Here is a 20,137-nt window from a genome sequence, read left to right on the forward strand (position 1 = left end):
TGCGCGGCCCACTCTAGCTCATGGTTCGCAGCTGGGGGTGCAGTGCATTGCGCATTGACTACTTGCGCACTGCCGCCTCCATCACTCCTCCTCCTCTTATATAGTATCTTATTTAATGCTGTTTTAGTAGGCTGTATGCATGTTTGCAGAGATCTTGAAGTTTCATGATTAATATTAAGATTTATATAGTGTCACTTTTAATTATATTATTACATTTGCATTTACATTACATTCTGTGCATCTACCTAAAACGACAGTAGAGGAACATAAGCAATTTGTTACAGAGCCAACAATATTCATAAATGAATACATTGTGCAAAATAATAATAATAATAAATAAAATCTAAAATTATATAATGATAATAACAATTAATAACAAATATCTAATTATTATATTATTACATATATCATTATTATTTAAATTATAATTTTTTATAAAACATTTATTGTTGGAAAATGTAACAAAGAAACACAATGTATAGCCTAATGAGCAGTATGATCGTATTCCAATAAAGTGTTGCAGCAAATATTTTTGGAACATAATTAAATATTTCCCTCTTGCCCTGGTCTCTGTTTGCATTGCCATATATATTTGCATGAAAGTTTCATCCATATCTGTGCTAGACTGATGGTTAGAGGGTAGACGCATGTTTTGAATGGTTTGAATGGCTGTAAGTTCCAGTGAACTACTGAAGCGCTGCAGGAATGCTGCTTTATTTGTAACGTTCCTCTTATTGGAATTTTAATGATTCTTCCTTAGAAAACTAAAGCTTATCCATTTTTTTTTGTTTTTGTTTGATACGAGTTGCACACGGTCTGAATGTTAAAAGTTGATTACATCTGGAACATAACAAACACTTAATTCTGCTATTCTTTCCATGTTCTGGCTGATCTGATAACATAATCAGTGTTCTGAGCGTCTTGTCTGGTGTACTAGCAGTAAGCTACTGTCTGTCCTGCTTTCTAAACCTTTGGTACATTAATCTACTTCAACATCAATGAACTCAAAGGTCATGAGCATTCTCTCACCTTTCCGAGTAAACCAGCTGTATAACGTGCAAGTCAGCTGATATCCAAATATAGGAACACGGGTTGTTTGTTAGTGTTCCACTGTTCATGTGAATTCTGTGCTGTTTTGCATTGTGGCTGCATGTTACGAGCATAGAGTACGTTTGGAATAGCATACTACTATATAGCTCGTTCCACAGTATGTTTACTGTGCATGGTATGCAAAGTTTCTGTATGCATAGCATGCCTGGATGATAAAATGTGCAGTAACCCGAGGACACAGTGTGGATTACTGTATCCCTCAGTGTAATGCTCTCGATTGAACCTTCTATTGCTAGTGTGGCAAATTAATATCAATTGATACTAATTGATATCAACTGTTATTTATTTGTTTATTATGTTTTCTTCCTTATTATTGGATCAGGCTGTGTATGATGATTGATGATTGGATCATTTGTATGAAAAAAGTGTAATTAAATTTTTAATAAATAAAGTAACTAAATAAATGTAATTTTTTTTATATTAATAAGTTTACGTGTATATAAAATGAGTGTATAAATATAACATTAATTTATATAAAATTTACTGTATTACATAAAATAATAATGCACGTTAAAAATTTACTGTTGAAAATATATTATATTAAATATTATAATAAAACATTTATTTGTGTCACTTTTTTTTTATTTTTATAAAAAAGCACTATACTGTATGTACTGTTAGCACTGTAATAATTCATCCAACACAGATGAATCTATGACTGCAAAGCTAAGGCTAATCTTACTGTGTCTTTCAGGAAAATTTCCTCAGCAGTTAGAATTTGTAATGGAGGTTAAAGGTCATGCTCTTATGAATAGTTAACATTCAAGCATTATTTCTCACATTTGAGGTGTTTAAAAATGAGACCGATGTGCTGAGGCTAGTCATGCAGTGGAAGATATTGTGTTGGCTAACCGGTGACCACTGGCACCCCCGAGACTCAACTTTGACCCAAGTCTGACACAAGTTGACCCTTCCCATGACTAGACGGGGGATCCTGGCTGCTCTTTCCCCTCCCAGAGCGCAATCACGGGAACGGGGTGCTGCAGCTGACACCTGGCTGTTTTGCCACCAACACACAAAACACTTTTCAGTCCTACAGCCAAACACTTGAAACAACAATCTCTAATGCCTGCCTCTCTTATGTGAAGTGACTAATTATACTGCTTTTCTTTTCAATACCCTTAAAGGCTTGGCAGATATTCAGATAATAGTTTTGGCGTGGACTAGGCTGTCTGCTGGTGTTGGTGATAAATACAGTTTTCTTGCAGTACTTAAGCAAGTAGGTTAAGCTCCTGGAGCACTGACCTAATTTTAGGGCCTTTCCACACTCTGTAAACGTCCTCAGCATGGGGAAGATTTAAGAGAAGAGGTGTGGCTTCCCAACACTGAGTCCTGTCCTGCAAACCAAGGTCAAAGGTTTAGTGTTCATACATAACTGCTCAGGGAAAACCAGTTTTCATGGGTTTCCGTTTGATCTAAGGCTGCATGATGATAAATTTTTTTTTTCACCTTGATATTGTGTTCTTGATTTATAGAATTTGCATTTAAATTTATTTGTAAAAATTACAGCATGCATGCATTTAAATTAAAATAAAAATATTTTTGTATAATTTAAAAGTATTATATTTAATTATTAATTTATTAATCAAATATTTCTGTTTAAATTAAAATAATGCAAATTCTTTAGGATGGCTATACACATTCAAAACAAGCTGAAATTGTATTTCTAAATTATTTCATTGCTATTTTATTTTTTAAACAAGACTATCAAATTATCATGATCATTTTGTAGTTGATTGTTTGATCAATGCAAAATATAACCATGTTGGAAAAAGGATGTTATTTAAGACAGAATTGGTCAGTATGATGCTTTTAAAAAACAACAGCATTCTTGGCACCTGACCAGGCCTTTACAGGTAGTCCTGCAATAGAGGAAGCTCAAAGACAGTTTCTCATTTGTTTACTTTCTTCAGGTCAAGGAAATATGTTGCATGCAAGAAGTGTATTGATTTTTTTTATTTTGATTTTTTTACCATTTACAGGAAGTTTTCCTGATTGCCTCCATTTCACTGCAACAACAACAACAAAAACACTTCGCACTAAGTCACCTGTCCCGATAGCATATCTAATTGGATCATCCTAGCAGCCTTTCCATTAGCAGCCTTTACATGTAAACAGACCTGCTAGCTCTATTGTGGTAGAGAAGTACACTCTTTTCACTGAGGGTGACTTGTTTGGGAAAGCAGGAGTGAGGTTTGACACGTGTGCAGCTGATATCTGCAGCAGCCCTTCTCAGCAGGAGTCCAGCGGGGACCAGGTCAGAAATCCTCTGCCATGCATGTGAACCACCTGCTTTACGCAGTTTCACGACAGAGGTGTGAAACGCCCTGCCGTATATCTCTCTAATGCCCTGCTGTTTTAGGTGACGGCAGACGCCGAGAGCAACCGCAGACCGACTATTCCGTCTCATTCTCTCTCCCTCTTGGTCACCATTTATAAAACTGTGTGACATTAGTGAATGGTCACTTTAATAAAGCTGCCTCCACTCCTGCCATAGTAATTATCAAGATTTGTCTCCATTACAAGTCATGTGCAATTGATTCCACGTGTTTCAGTTAGAAACGTCTCTCGTACAATAATGACTTGTTCTATACCTAAGGGGAGGCATTTTAATCATTGTGTGAATTATACTCGACTACATGACAGATAAATTAATCAGTTACCCTTGAATGAGAACTGTGCCGTTTGTTGGTCTGTATACATATGCATGAGATGGATATTTTACAAAAACAATGATCTCCGCTAACGCAATAAAAAAAGTAAGTGAAGGAACAATTATATTAATACATTTGCATCGAATTTTTTTTGTGATTTGCTTAACTGGAGTTGCCATAGCATTTAAAAGACACCGTTAAACAATTATTATTTAAAATATTCTTCCTTTATTTTGATTCCAATTTTGCCATTCAATGGCATTTTTAATGTTAGGTGCAATCTGTGCACATTAGTGTTAGTTTAGTATTATATACCATATTTTCTGGAATAAATGGAATGTTTTTTTTTCTCTTAAAATGCAATTTTGACCCGGTGCTACTTTTTCTCTCTCTCTCTGTGCAATTTTTTTTTTTGTTTTTTTTTTGGGAAAATACAGTATATGCTATTATATTATTTATTAATATTTTTAATTAGCTTTCATTTTTATAGTTTCAGTTTTCATTTTAATTTTATTTCACAATTTAGTAGTTTTGCTATGTGCTATGTTGCTATGTCATTTTTATTAGTTTTGTATATTTCTATTTAACTTTATTTTTATTTTAGTTTTAGTCTGGTAGGTTTAGTGCTTAAATGTATTTATTACAGTTAGTTGCCAAGGCAAAATGTTTATTTAAGTTTTTCATATTTACATTGTTTTCAGCTTTATTTCAATATATTTATTTGAAATAACCAAAACAGTGTTAATAGTTACAAATAACAACACTGGAGCACATAATTAGTTCTCTTTTTTGATTGATTCGATTGATTCACCTCCCTATATAAAATATGTAAAAATGCCTTTGAAGACCCACCATTTGTTCTGTTCACTCGTGGTTTGTGGGCTCTACTGGCATTGGATTGGCCTCAACTGTTTCTAAATTATTTAATCTTCATATAGCTTACATAAAAATCATAGGTGCTTAAATCCCCAGTGCATGTTTACATTAGGAGAACACTTTTCATCAGTGGCTTCATTGCAGCTTTTCATTGCTACAAGTGGGTCAAAATGCAATAAAGTTTTTTTTGTTTGTTTGTTCTCTCATGACCATGTCGTAGTCATTGGAAGAGGTCTGTATTTATACTTGAAGAAGGAATGCAGAACATTAGGTCAACTGCCTGTTGAACCATGCTTATGTCTCTTGTTTATGTATATAGAGCTTGGAGGAGATGCGTATAATGTGCGTCATGGGGTGCAGATTCAAGTAAAGCAGCAAAGCGGTCAGCGGAGGAGGGTGTCAGCAGAACTTTGGCACTTGTCAGATGTCACAGAGGTTGCACAGAGGTCATCTAGTGCGCTGTTTGGAGAGTAGACGAGCTCTGTAGCGCTGCACAACAGCACGCTGTCACTTCCTGCAGCTAGAATATCAGATTTAGAAGAAAGAGGAAGGGTTTTCCAGTAAGAATGCAAGACTCTGGATCAAAGATCACTGGCCTTTCTTGCAGCCTTGAACAGTTTGGATAGTCATTCTAAATTATACTAAGCCTTTTGCAGGTGTTCTGCAACACTATTGTCTTAGGTATGCACAATGTGTCTGTGCCATATCGGTTATTGGTCATAATTATTGATCTATTTTAGCAGTAGATATTAGACATATATTTCTCAATATTTTATATTGAACTGTGCATACTTATGTTATTTTAGTATTAAATATATACTAATATTTTTCTTATTTTGTTTTTATTCTTTTTATATTTCTGTATAGCTAATGGTAATTTTAGTACGTTTTTCTCATTAGTTTTTCTTCTGTTTGAATTAATTTCAGCTTTATTTCAATTACTGAATAATTATAATTTTTTATTTAGTTAACAATAACAACATTGCCGTCATCTATTTATCAGTTATTGACCATAACATGAACATATTTATCGACTTGTCAATATGGGGCAGTTTTAATACTGTGCATTGCTAATTTATTCAAATATATTTAAATTAAAATAATGCAAATTATTTATGATGGAATTCTTTATGTATTATTATTATAAATTATTTCATTCAATTATTTTAAACGACTATCAAATTATCATGATCAGTATTGAAGACTAATGCAGAATCGGTTTCCCATGTCGTTGCAAAGGAATTTTAATTAAAAAAATATATATTTATGTGCACAAATAAATGATTTATAAATAAAACACTGCAGTATTTCATAAAATGCTGAAGTTGTCCATTTTGATTTCATGGTGACTTTAAGCTAGAAGTGGACACAGTGCTGTAGTTTTATCAGAGAGTAAAAGAGGGAAGACATGCGCAGTGCTCTTGCGTCACTGGCTGCCTTGAAAAGACATGTCTCGCGTCATCTCAAATATCTCCCAACCTCCACGCATGTACATTCCCACAAGAACAGAACCAACCACAGTGTCTCATCTCAGACTCTTCCAGTCCAAACGCAGTGTCTCCGTAGCTGGCACAGTTCTGAACAAGATTGTGGAAAACATGGCTAATGTTTCCACCACACGTCTTCATTCTCCACAGCTCAAAATGATACATGTGGAACTTTTAATCAACATGCTGCAGACTTTCCAGTGAAAACGGCTGCTCACTCCAAGGAGCAGAAAAACAGACCGAATACTATATTAGGTAATAGACGCATCAGCTCAGAATCCCCAAGATAAGTGCCACTCATACTTACTGGAAGCTGCGTCGCACCCCTTAGGAGTTCCCCATTTCCGTCTATTCAGCTTCCTTTGACCTTATATGGAAGTGGCCCGGGGGAGGAAGTCGTTTGTTGTGAAAGAGGCCTGTTAGTCACTTTTTCTGTTCTGCCCTCTATGCTTTGTTTACTGTCTGATCACAATGGTTAATTGCCAAGCACCTGGCTCTGATTCTCGCCTCAAAGGACTTGTTTTTGTCCAATGTGCACGCACATTATGCTGGAACCACATGTTTGCGTGAGTGACCCGGTGAGTGAACCAAATCTCCCGCTTCTAGACTCTCTCAAGGATCTGACCGACTTACGTTCTCCTGGAGCTCAGTGAATCATGAAAAGGCTGTTGATTTGTGCCGTCTCGTAAATACTCAATTCTCAGAATAGGAAGAGGGCAATACGCAGCATTTTGTTTGTTCCACTGCTGATGTTTATCAGCTCATGCACCTTCCTGAGTCACGTAGAGGTTCTCACATATTTCTAGATCCGGTTTTCTGGCAACATAATTGTTTTGTCATTGCAGAAAAACTGTTTATGCTTCCCTTTTCTTTCCATCCTTGACTGAAGAAAAGTCACCGATGAAGTAGATCCGGAGAGGGTATGGCTCTCCCACACATGCTCTTTTGTGTTTTGTTATCATTCATTTTTCCATTTGCCCACCTTTTTAACCTCACCTCAGCCTCTTTGCAGAGTGTGCAAAATTGGTGCCTCCTCCCAAGGCACGTTTCTTTGCTTTTCTGGCATTGTCTGTCAACGGGGGTGAACCTATTTTCAGTATCTGTTGCTGATAGAGTGAACCTTTTACTGTAAAGTGTCACAGTGGTTGTCGGTTTGCATGTCTTTGCATACAAGTTCCGTTTGCAGAATGTATATGTTGGTTGGTTTTTCATATATATGGACTTGCTCTTTTAGTTCTGTTTATTTCCATTTAATTTTCAGCTGATCTAAGAAAATGTGCAGGTTTCTAATTATTGTTTACTTTTTTTACTCATTGCTTTTATTGGAAATGATTAAAATTCTGAAAATGCATTAAATTATAAATCCATTAAATAAAATTACGTTATGTTAAATTAAACTTCAAGCTAAGAAGTTAAATTTGTGATAAGTTTTATTGTCCTTTCCATATAAGATTATTTTTATTTTTATTTTTCAGTAAGTCAGTAAGATTCTTTTTAAGAAATTAAATAAAATGAATAGGCTAAATCTGTTTTCTGTCATCTCAGCAAGGAAATAAATTAAGTATTATAATATTATAAGGAGTATAATATTATAAGAGTTTTGCTTCAAACATTCTTCCGAAATTTCTATTAATCAAAAAATCCTGAAAAAAAAATCACAATTCACAATGATCATCATAATAATAAGATTTTTAAGAGCACCAAATCAGCATACTAGAATTTCCGAAGGATCATGTGACATTGAAGACTAGAGTAATGGCTGCTGAAAATTCAGCTTTGCCATCACAATAATAAATTACATTTTAAAATGCATTAAATTAAATTAAATTATGCAATACATTTTTTAAGTTGTAATAATATTTCACAATATTGCTTAATATTATTTATATTTCTTACTGTATTTTGGATCAAATAAATGCTTACTTAGTGAGCATAAGAGACCAATCCCAAAATTTTGAATGTAACATTAAAATGTAAAGTATACATACTGTATATGACTTTGTACCTTTTTTAATGTCTTTGCAATGTAAGCAAGCATCAAATGCAAAACACATTAAAATGGTCACATTATAGGTCAGCCTTAAAATGCAACAGTCAATTTTTTTTGCTCTCTGTACACCAAAGAGCTCTAAAAAGGTAGAAGATCCCTGTTTTATAGCGTGTTGCATGTTGCATTAGGATCCCATTAAGAGTATTTATGGCTTACAGTGTTGTGAAACCAGGATTTGTGGTCACAATAGCTTCATGTAACATTCAACATAAATTGCATAGGACAGCATTCCTACAATTCCTCCGACTGTTAAACACATTCTTAATGAATTCCTTAGCGTAATTTTTCGCTCGATGATCATTTAAAGGTATTATCATAAAGTGGCTTGACTTGAGCTATTCAGATCTTCTCAAATCCCTCTTTTGTCTGCCTTTTTGTTAAACAAGTTTTGACAGGGTGGTGTAGGTACCACGGAGTGATGCACACACCGGCAATGCCAGCTCCACCTGTCTGATCAAACGTTTCGGTGGGGTGTTGGCGACGTTGCGCCGGTCCCTAACCTTATGGGAACTGTAAATTCCTGTAAATGGAACTCAATTATGATGAGTTCCATCATCATAATTAAACTGTAAGATCACCATATTGGTGCTAGGGACCTTTTGTAAAGAAAACAGTCTCATAATGCTAATTTTTATCAGGTCTTTGTGTTTTTGCATGCCGCATGTGTCTGCCAGAACTCTATCAGTAAGGGTTCTGCAGGGAACACGTTGTATAAGCCTGTCCAAACAATTTCCACCCACTTCAGTCATTTGTCCCCATGTCTTTTTATCTGTCTTCCTGGTCATGAGTCTGTCTGTCTCGGTGTCTGGTCACACCCTCACACACAGACAGAGGCACACGAACGTTCTGTGACCCCTCTGTGCACATGCATGCTTATGTGAGCAAACACTTCGTCACATGATCTCAGCTGGGAGATGAAAAATCCCATTCATTTCCTTTCGTTTTCCTTCCATGCCCCTCATTCCCCTCCCCCTTCGAGTGTGCTGCTTTCCTGGAAAGTCCTGTAAGCCGAAGAAAACACTTCTGGCATTTCAGTGTGCAGCTGATCAAGTTTGTAGGTGTTTTCAGTTTCTGATTCTTGTAAGAAGCTCTGCAGCAGCTGACTGAGCCTGAGGGTGGGGAACGTAGTCGAGTTGATCATTTGGAGTCACAGTGGTGCAGCATTGCAACTCTGTGAATTTATAAGGAACTCATGAATTAGAAAAATAATGAATGTTTTGCACACTCTCTGTCTGCAGCTGGATTAAAAAACAAGACAGTCATGCCTTAAACTCATGCTACTGGTTGTCCCAATGTTGCTGCGTCAAAATGGACACAATGCTAAGACAAAACATGTTCTGATGTTGCTGCTTTTTCTTAGTAGAGATGTGCAAATCTACTTACTTTCAACTTTGACTAGTTTGTGGTTAGCTGGCTTTTAGGACGTGTATTTGCATTGGGGCAAATCTGTATGCTAGCATACTCCTCAATGTTGACAGAATTTACTTTTAGCATATATTCACTTCTAAAATTTTCTTAAAGGTCTTTTTCTCTTAGTAAAACTGCCCAAAAATATTGATGATTCATCCTCTACACAGATTTTTGTCCAGTCAAATGCTGCATCCCCATGCAACCAACCAGCTGGTAGTAAATTATGGTTCAGGGCTGATGTAACTGCAGCTTATTGGCTTTAAAAAAAAAAAAGGCAAATTTCCTATTTCAGTGGTCTTGGGGTTAGCAAGATTTTATTTGAAGAAATTAATACTTGTATTCACCATGGATGCATTAAACTAATCAATAGTGATAGTAAGGATATTTATAATGGTAAAAAAGAGCTCTATTTCAAATACATAATTTTTTTTTTACTTTCTATTCATCAGCGTATCAGGAAAAATTAAGCTGCACAACAGCTTTCAACATGCTAATAATAAGCAATGTTGCACAAAATCTTTATATTTGAATGATTTCTAAAAGATCATGTGACACTGAAGACTGGAATAATGACTGCTAAAAAAAAAAATCAAAATTCTGCCATCACAACAATAAATCACATTTTTCACGTATTTTTGGTCAAATAAATGCAGCCTTGGAACTTTTTTCAAAAACGTTATACCGACCCCACATTTTTAAACAGTAGTGTATGTTACATATTTTAACATCAAAAATTAGAACAGCCATCAGTTTTAATTCAGAAATGACCAGTGTTTGCTGCTCATGAATTTGATTGTTTTTTTTTGTACCAAGCTATTTTAAGCATTATTTTAACAACTTAAACTGTCTTAAGTACATCATAAACTAGTATTAGAAATAATGAAACAGCTATTATTTTCACAAGCTTCTATAATGAGCAAGCACAAATTCCAATGGCCTAAATAATCACCAGACTCAGATTTAATTGGAAGTTGCTTATGAGATGATCTTTCCTGGGCAGGCTTGATGGGCCGTTGATCAGTTCTTGTTGATGGCCAGAACACGCTCTGTTTTCCTCTCTCGCCCCCCTCTTTTCCTCCCTCGCGCTCCTTGTTTAGAACAGTCATATGCGGTATTCCCACCGAGAGCTCAGAGAGCGGGAATGTAGGAAGCATCTGGAGCCTGGTGAGATTACTGCGCGAGCCGGCACGTTGCCACCAAGTGTCCGTTAGAGGCAGGGGCTTTTTGATTTAATGCTGGCGCTTGATTGGAAAGCTGGCGGGAACTTTGAACTTAAGTTCAAAGTCTCACTTTGAACTTAAGAAAAAAAAGTCTGCTTGCAAAGCCACACATATCAGAGCAGACTGTGACCAAACAGAATGATGCATACTTCACATTCTCATTTGAACTCTGTTTACATGCTGCATCCTGAATTTATCAATGCCTTTTAGATGCTTCAGAGACATACCAAAGCAGTCAGAAGTAAAAAAAAAACATGGGAAGAATGTTTGATTGTTGTATGGTCTGTTAGTTGTATTTACTGGTAGCAAATTGAGTTCAGTTTCTTAACACATTAGGTATCATGAACAATGAACAACATGTTTTTGTAGCATTTATTAAAGTTAGTTTATGCTAACAAATAAAGAAATCTATTCGCTCTGTATTTTTTGTAGCTTTTAATTATTGGTGAATATGCAAAAGCTCAATGTGGCTTAAAATAGGGCACAGAGACTCAAGGGTGGGGTGCAGTTTTCCAGTGCCCCCTTCCTCCTCCTCTTCCTCAGAATCAGGAATACCACAGAGTGGAGAAAGAGACGCCTGTTTTGGAGACTCTCCTTGGCGCTGCAGACCGCACAGTCATGTGAAGGAGCAGGGTGTGATTGCACGTGAACCTGGTTCCAGCTCAGAGAGAGAGAATGAGGAGTGTGTATGTGTGTATGTCATGGATAAGGCTTAATCCTCACTGACTCTGAAGAGAAAATAAAGATCCAGAGGGAGTTCAGCGCACTCTGTGGTGCCTTGTGACACGGTCTAAAGCTCTCTGATTTTTGAATCCACTTTTTGTAGAGTAACCATGTTGTAAAATGTTCATAAATGCACATCTGTGAGCACACAACCCCTTGTGAAAAAGTATACTTTAACATACTTTTAAAAAAAGAGTATGTATTCTATAAATAATATGCTTTAAATGAATATACTACTGTTTTCAGACTTCTAATTGCACGTCAATTGCAATTGAATTAGAATATATTAAAGTTCTATTTATATTAAATGCAATGAACTTGAGTGTTTTTGACCCACTAAAGTCAGACTTTTTAATATGTAGTTTTTAATTGCCTTTGAAATATGATTAAAGTGTACTGCCGAATGTACTGACAACATTTATTATAGTAAGCTAAAGTATGTCACATTTCTGTTGAAGCTTATACCTTGTATATATTTGAATACAGATTTGTAATGATGAAATTGCAATTAAGTATTTTTAATATATTAAATTGCAATATATTATTAATTTAAATATAAGTGCAATATTAAAAAAACACACTGCAATTAAAATTAAGTTAATCTACACATCCAAATAAGTATACGATTTTAAAGCACAGATTGATTTAAACAGTGATTTAAAATGTACTCTTAAAATGTTTCATTTGCCATCTGTACTTTATAAGAAACATAATAATGAAAGTGAATTCTCTTTAATTACACTTAAGATGCCATTTCATTAATATTGGATTCTCTGTAATGTACTTTAATATACTATACTAGATTTTAATATACTAGTTTTGAAGTGCACTAAAAGTGCACGGTTCATCATTCAATTAAAGGGATAGTTCACCCAAAAATGAAAATTTGATGTTTATCTGCTTAGCCCCAGGGCATCCAAGATGTAGTCGAGGACGCGCTCAGGACAGTTCAGAGAGTTTAGACATTGCAGTGCATCAGAGGTAAAAAAACGATATAAATACTGTGATGCCCTGGGGGTAAGCAGATAAACATCAAATTTTCATTTTTTGGGTGAACTATCCTTTTAAGAACACTTCTTTTTCAGAAGGGTAGTCACATGTGAAGTCAAACTAACAAATCTTGATGATGCGATTGTATGTTGGACGTGCATTTCTTCTTTCAAATATTTGATTACACAGATGAGATGAAGACTGTGCATGGACTTTGCACAAAACCTGCTGTAGCTTGATAATAACTGCACATGGGTCAAAGATGAAAAGGGTTTAAGCATGAAAACAATAAGTGTAATACTGCTTTAAATTGTTGTTGTTTCCCCCCCCCCAAAATTAAACAGTTTTCTGTTTAATTTAATTGCAATTTTGTTTTTGTTTTTTTGAGCAAAAAATAAATATCATACATTTTTCCCTGATTTACAGAAGAACCCACTAAAATGTCATTCAGTGTAACAATCTTGTCAGGCATATTTACAACAAAAATCAATTTATGACATTAAAAGACTAATTACTTTCACCCCAAATACTAATTAGTTGTAATTTTACATTTTTAACATTTGCCACTATCCTAGGTTTTGCCCATTTGTCAGTAAGAATTTTTTATTCATTTAAAACAAAATAAAATTGAATATACTCCCTTATTCTTTTATATATTTTAATATGTACACGTCAGAATAAGAATGTTGTTAGAATTTTTACATAAATATTGTGTAACACTGAATGAAAATGTAACATTATTTAAGGATGCACCGAATGTTCGGCAACCGAAATTATTCGGCCGAAAATAGCAAAAAAAGCTCTTTCGGTGTTCGACCGAATAAGTGAAAATACCGAATAAATTGTACCGAACAATGATATGACGTGATCAAATGGCAACCAGCGAAGAGTGAGAGGCGTGTACTCTTTAATGCAGCACACGTCAGCAGTGTGGAAATGTTTAAAACTGTCCGAGAAAGACGCAAAAATCATTACAAGCACCGACAGCGAGAGACTGTTTAGGACCTGCATCACATGTCTTCGATGAGAAGAGGAAGGGGGGATTGTTGCTGGTAAAAAACATATTCGGCCTTCAGCCCAGTGTTTCATTTTGTTTGGTTTCGGCTTCGGACAAGAATTTTCATTTCGGTGCATCCCTAACATTATTTCAACCAAATTTTGAAATTTTATCCTCCAAAAACTTATTTGAAACCTTAAAAGTAGACACTTTACTTACATTTAATGTGCTTTCTATGGACATAAAATAACTTTTGTAAATATCTTTTGATGCCGACATCTTAACGCCTTTTACCCACATATAAACACACTTTCTGGAATGCACTACCTTGTTTTAATCTGCACTTGTGCAGTATTAAAATGTGTTGCAATGTAGGCTGTTGTATTGGTAGAAGTATAATGCATCTGTGTTGATTCACATTTTCAAGCACACTTCTAGTTGCAAACTGCAAAAATCAGTTGCAAAATTCTTTAGACCCAAATACACCAGCTACATGTCTCACTTTTGTGCATGTAAAACTTACTGCTTTTCAGTAGATGAGATTAAATCACAGCAGCCTACATGGAGTCTATACTACAAACTATGGCTCTGTCTATCCAAATCTTGCAGTTTTCCTGTGAGGGTTTTCTTTTTTAAAAAAGAAAGGAAGATGTGGTTGGAAAAAACTGTGCAGAGAGACATCGTCCTTTATGAGACCTGTATGTTTGAATGAATATGCCAATGTATTCTAGAGTTCTGCAATTATGTATGCAGGGCTGCTGTGCCCATTTCCTGGAATGCAGCACATGGAGCCGTGAAAGAGACTGTGTTTGCTATGAGAAGACAAAGCCCAGGCACTAATCAACATATGTTTAGAACTACGGCCCCTTCTAGGAACGTCCTGGAATGCCAGGGGTGCAGCGCTGGTTTGAGAGAGCGCGCGTGCGGAGCAAAGGGAGGGGGGCGTACAAGGAGCGTGTTTGTCTCTAGAAAGAACCAAACCTTTCACTGCCTCCAGTGTTTCCTGCGTTTCTGCGGTTGCTTTGATAGTCACCTCTCTGTGGGTGTGCTGATATTAAAATGTACTTGGTGCTGCTAAGTGGTTCTTAAAATGACCTTTTGGAGGATGCAGCTGTATGAAAGACTTGCGTTGAGCAAATCTCCTGACATGAGCACAGTCAAAAAACGGTTTATGCTATGAAGCTATTAAAGTAAAGGAATCACCTTCATGTTGTTCCAAACCAGTATGACTTTCATTTTTCTGTTCAACACAAAAGATCATATTTTTTAAAAGTATACTTCAATGAAACTTAGTGGGATCCAGTGTTTTGGACCCCAATGTTGAAAAGCATTCTTCAAAATCACGATGGAAATGTTCTCAGGTTTGTTAACCCTTTTTATTTTATGGGTGTGTGCCCGTCTGTCCCCACACATTTTGTTTGTAAGAACACTTGGTCCTAAAACAAGGAGGGAGAAGATAAGCCGCTGTGTTTAGCCTCAGAGGACAGACGCACCTGTTTTTAGTTGTACCGTTAGTCTGATTGATGGGCCCCCTGAACTGGGTGGTCTGGACTGATGTTGCTGGGTAGTTGTGTGTTCGGAGCTGTCAGACAGATATTTAGATTTACATGTATATTATTTATGCATCTAAACTATTATGGAGACCTGACTTTCTCAAATTATCAGGCACGATTGTAATTTAAAGGATTCGTTCACTCAAAAATAAAAATTCAGTGTACTCGCCCTTATGTCGTTCTAAACCTGTGTTTGTTTCAACTGTTTTTGTCCATAAGTGAGATTCAAAATATTACAACTTACAGCACACCGGTAATTTACCAGTAAAGACTGTATGTGTGACAGGGGTTAATGTCTTTTAAAAGTATGTAGTGAGTTTGAAAGCACCTCAAGAAGCATTTTATCTCATTTATCACATAAATTGTCTATACGTGATACTGTGTATGCATTAAATTCTGCTTCCGTTTTAATCTTGCTGCATTTTTGTTTTGTTGTAGAATTTTCTCCTTTTACTTGGCACGATAACCGATGGCAGAGAATGTCGACGAATAATAACATAGCCCAGGCAAGGAAGTTGGTGGAGCAGCTGCGGATCGAGGCAGGCTACGAACGTATTAAGGTACACAAGATTTCATTATTCTATGTAACATGCTTTCTATAAAGCAATGTTTTTTTTCTCTTTTTAATCAAGATGGAAGCGTAGTGGTTGTATGAGGAAAACTGTTTGAATAATCCTGTTAAATTTTATTTAAAAAAAATGGCAGCTGTGTTTGTCAGAACATCAGAACACTTTGACGGTATTACAAGGTGCCTGTTTGTTTTACACCTTACATCCATATAGGGATACACTTTATTTTAAGGTGTCCTTGTTACAGTGTAATTATTCATTTAAGTACTGAGTAATATTAATTATTAACTACATGTGCTTACTATATGGTTGGGGTTAGGATTAGGGTTTGGCTTAGGGTCACTTGCATGTAATTATTCATAATTTATTGTTATTATAATAGTAAGTACATGTAACATGTGTAACAAGAACACCTTAAAATAAAGTATTACCACATATAGTTCATTAAGTGATATAATGTAGCCATGACTATAAACTTGAACTACTAAAATCTACCTTTTACCTTAAAGGGATGGTTCACCCAAAAATGAAAATTCTGTCATTAATTACTCACCCTCATGTCGTTCCAAAGCCGTAAGACCTTCGTTCATCTTCGGAACACAAATTAAAATATTTTTGATTAATCTGAGCGCTTTCTGACCCTCCATAGACAAATGAATCTAAATGAAATGTTCCCAGACCCAGTAAGGTAGAAAGGACATCGTTAAAATTTCGGATTTCATCAAAAATACCTTAATCTGTGTTCCGAAGATGAACAAAGGTCTTGCAGGTTTGGAACGACATGAGGGTGAGTAATTAATGATGACAGAATTTTCAGTTTTGGGTGAACTATCCCTTTAAAATGAACCACCATAATAATAACGGTGGCACAACAGAAAGCCATATGATGAATCAGAGTTCATCTTAAGTGCCCTGTCCATAATAAATCATGACTAATATTCATATATAGACTATTCACAGGGTCATACACGGTTCATCAGTTTTAACACGCGTCACTAAAATAATGCAGTAAACATTAACTAAATAACAGAAAATGTAACACAAAATGCCCTGATGTACAAATTTGTTTTTGATAGTGTTTTACAGTAAAATTGCATATAATGAAATGTTAAACCATTTACAATTAACCGATTTTCTCTCTCTGTATCACCATTTCTCTCTCTTCCTCTCTCTCTGTCGTTTTCCCAGGTGTCAAAGGCTGCTGCAGACCTCATGAGTTACTGTGAGCAGCATGCCCGCAGTGACCCTCTTCTGGTGGGGGTTCCCACCTCAGAGAATCCTTTCAAAGACAAGAAGCCTTGCATCATTCTATAGCTACTCTGTCTAGGCCAGCTCTCCCAGTCCCACTTTAACCGCTGCCCATCCCCAGTCAATGGGCAATTCAGTCCAACACTTCTTTTTACCTGGGACCCACAGTATTTTCCAGAAAATAAATGTCACTCTCTCTCGGTAAAAACAAAAAGGGGCAATATCTGAATACCTAGCGTCATGTAGCCCGGCGTTGAGTGAATCTATATGAATGAATCTGCACAGCACGCCTGTCTAAATTCATGCATATAGACGTACTTAACAGGAGGTGGCAGATTTCGAATTTCAACAAACTATTTCAAAAGATTACACAGAGACTGAGAGATACTCCAGCATGTTTTTCAGTGCAGCGGCTGACCTTGTTACCATAGGTGATGGTGGAGAGTAGAGGAAGACAGTCATGATTATGCCGACTGACTAGCTGGCTAGCCCAGTCACACTGTGGTAAACGCTTGTTCGGTATTAACCCTGCATTGTTACGTCGAATCTGCAAGCTAAAGGTTCATTTTAGATTTGTATGGCCAAAATTGCTTACCTTTATCAAAACAGCACATTTCATGTTTTACAAAGGGATTCAAGACATTAACCAGAGTTGCCAATATTTTAACTTATTTTTTTCTCTCTCTCTCTCTTCTCAGTCCGTTTGTGAGCTGTAGTTTTTCTTTTCATCGATTAAAAAAAAAACTCATTAGGCTTAATGCTTTGTTTTTTTTCTAGTGTTTATACTATATTTCAGAATCCTCAAACACTAAGTTATAAAGGAATAATTTTATACAATGCAGAAAATATATTTACCTAATAATATCCTTCCCAGTTCCCTCCTAAAGTGCAGTTCGGTATAAAAAAATGAGCCCTATTATTTGAGGTATTAATTTGAAATAAAAACAACAACATTTGTGGTATCAAATATATTAAATCATAATGAATATTTATGATCCTAATATAGCACAGGCTCGGACACGCCCCATAAAATTGAGTCATTTTGAAGTCGGAGCCCCTGGAAAGGCCAATTTTTTTTTTTCTCTGAAACCAAACTTGATTGTAAAATCCATACAGACGGAAAAAAATGTATAAACTTTCTTTAGGATATGTTCAGAGGTGTTAACTTTGAGAATAGCTGTTTGGATTTGTTTGTTCCAATTTCTTCTTTCTATGGAAACATGGAATCTGGTCATTGAGTATGATACTGTACAGTGTTTGATAACTAAAGCGCATTCATTTTTTTGTGGATGTTTTATCTTTTTGTAATCTTTGTGTAATATTTCCGTTTCTTCCATCATTCATATTTAACCATTCAGTTTGTCCTCTTTAAGCAAGGAAGGAACTGATGGACGGCTCCAGTGCTTGTACATGTGATAAGGTTACCTGCTCCCTGCAAGGGAATGTGGAATGGATTGTTGACACAATGCCCACGCAAGGTGCTTAAGACGTTGTTCGAGGCACGTTTCACGAGGTGGTCTGGGTTGTTTAGTCTATCTAAAGGGCAGGATGTGCAGTGTTATGCAACAGGCCCATCAGCCTGAGCAGTCACATGCAAAAGATGAGGGACAAGGTCAAACCACAACTCTGAATGTCCAATGTGCACCCAGCACATGATGCACAATCTTTTGGAGTGACGGTTTTGTCTCCAAACAGTCGCTCACAGTATTCAGCCAAGTGCTAAAAACAGAATTTCCCCATTGTCCCGCTTCAAATGCTGGAAAATAACAACATAGTGCAGGAAATAGGGGCTCGTAGTGGGACAGAGGGGGCCTGTGCTCCTCGCGGCCCACGGGATGCTGTCATCAGCTCCTGTATTAAGAATGACTAATGCTTGTGGGGGTCACGAGTGCTCTGACTCATCCAGCGATCGACAAAATCACGCTGCTGCCCATCAGTGGACAAAGCTGCTCCAGCGACATCACTTCCTGTTAAGCCTGAGCAGTGTAGTGGCTTATGCATTGCAAAATAACTAGAGAAAGATGGACACTTCAGGAGATAAAGAACCGTATTCTATAAAAAGGAAGGATTATATTTGAATCCATTCAAGTGTTAAGTTAGAAACTCTCACTTTTTCACAAAGGAAGAGTCACTTAGCAGTCCACATTAGGATGAAGCCTTTCTGGACACATGCGAAGTGCTCAAATGCGCTGAGCTAGTGCTAAAATAAAGCTAGCGCTACAAACGTTTTTTTGACTAGCCACCAAACAAAATTGCTGTACCATGTTTGATGGTATTACACTGGAGCAAACACTGTGAAAGTCAGCTAAGCTAAGTTAGCTTGAGTTCTCCACCCTCTTGACTCACGGTGTTGGGATACACTGTGCTCCAAAGTATAGCGTTTACCTGAAGTAACGTTATGCTAAAATCTCCGCAATCATTTCGCGGCTTTCTACGTTGTGAGACCTGTTGTCAGGACGAGGGAGCATATCCGTTTCTAATTCGCACAGCGAGAACACTTAAGGTGCTGAGGAGGCCGTGATACCTTAACCTCAATTCCTCGTTCCCAAACGTTGTTCGACTTCACACACCATCGAGCTCTTTCATGACCATGAGAGGTGAGATTTAGGCTTTGTGTGGGTAATATCTGTAGCTGAGTCCTTAGCCAGTAGATTTCAATCTCAGCCTGTCCCATTACTTTGTGTTTTTTCCTGTGTATGCATATGTATCTTTCTGCCTTGATTATGAAGAAATATATCTATTTTTTGTAATTGTTCTTCTCGGATGTGCCATAAATCATGTTTTCTTGCACACTGTTAATATTTTGTGGATATTGCTGTTTAAAAATGATGATATCGGAAAAAGTAGATGAAATAAAATAAAGACAAAATGTTACTCTGCATTGATGCCGATCTGTTTATTATAGCTATGTGCTTGACTGAGCTGTTGTAGGAAATGTTACAAGTGGAAATGTTACACGAACATCTGACCCACCTATTTTTATTTTATTTTATTTCATTTCATTTTATTATTTTATTTTATTATTTTATATTATTTTATTATTTTATGTGCGAACTCTGAGCATTTTGAAGGCCCTTGTGCATAAATGTTGAAGCGTGCAAATTCTACATGACTAAATTACTTGCAAAAGTAATGATTGTTTCCAAATAGGTCAATAAAATCAATAAAATATCAGAAATAAAGTACAAAAAATATTACGTGTGTATGCACACACACACACACACACACATATATATATATATATATATAT

At 36.2% G+C, this 20,137-nt stretch overlaps 1 long non-coding RNA gene across 1 annotated transcript in view; it reads left to right on the top strand.

The window, feature by feature from the left end:
• The window catches only part of LOC107738187 (uncharacterized), a 22,164-nt gene extending 6,630 nt beyond the window's left edge, over positions 1-15,534 (top strand). Inside the window, exon 3 of the long non-coding RNA XR_001639864.1 lies at positions 15,509-15,534. This is a non-coding gene — a long non-coding RNA (uncharacterized LOC107738187). The remainder of the gene's footprint in view (positions 1-15,508) is intronic.
• The last annotated feature ends 4,603 nt before the right edge of the window (positions 15,535-20,137 follow it).

This window comes from Sinocyclocheilus rhinocerous, unplaced genomic scaffold, assembly GCF_001515625.1.
Source record: "Sinocyclocheilus rhinocerous isolate Xijiao unplaced genomic scaffold, SAMN03320098_v1.1 scaffold254, whole genome shotgun sequence".
In the NCBI taxonomy this organism is placed as follows: Eukaryota; Metazoa; Chordata; class Actinopteri; order Cypriniformes; family Cyprinidae; genus Sinocyclocheilus; species Sinocyclocheilus rhinocerous.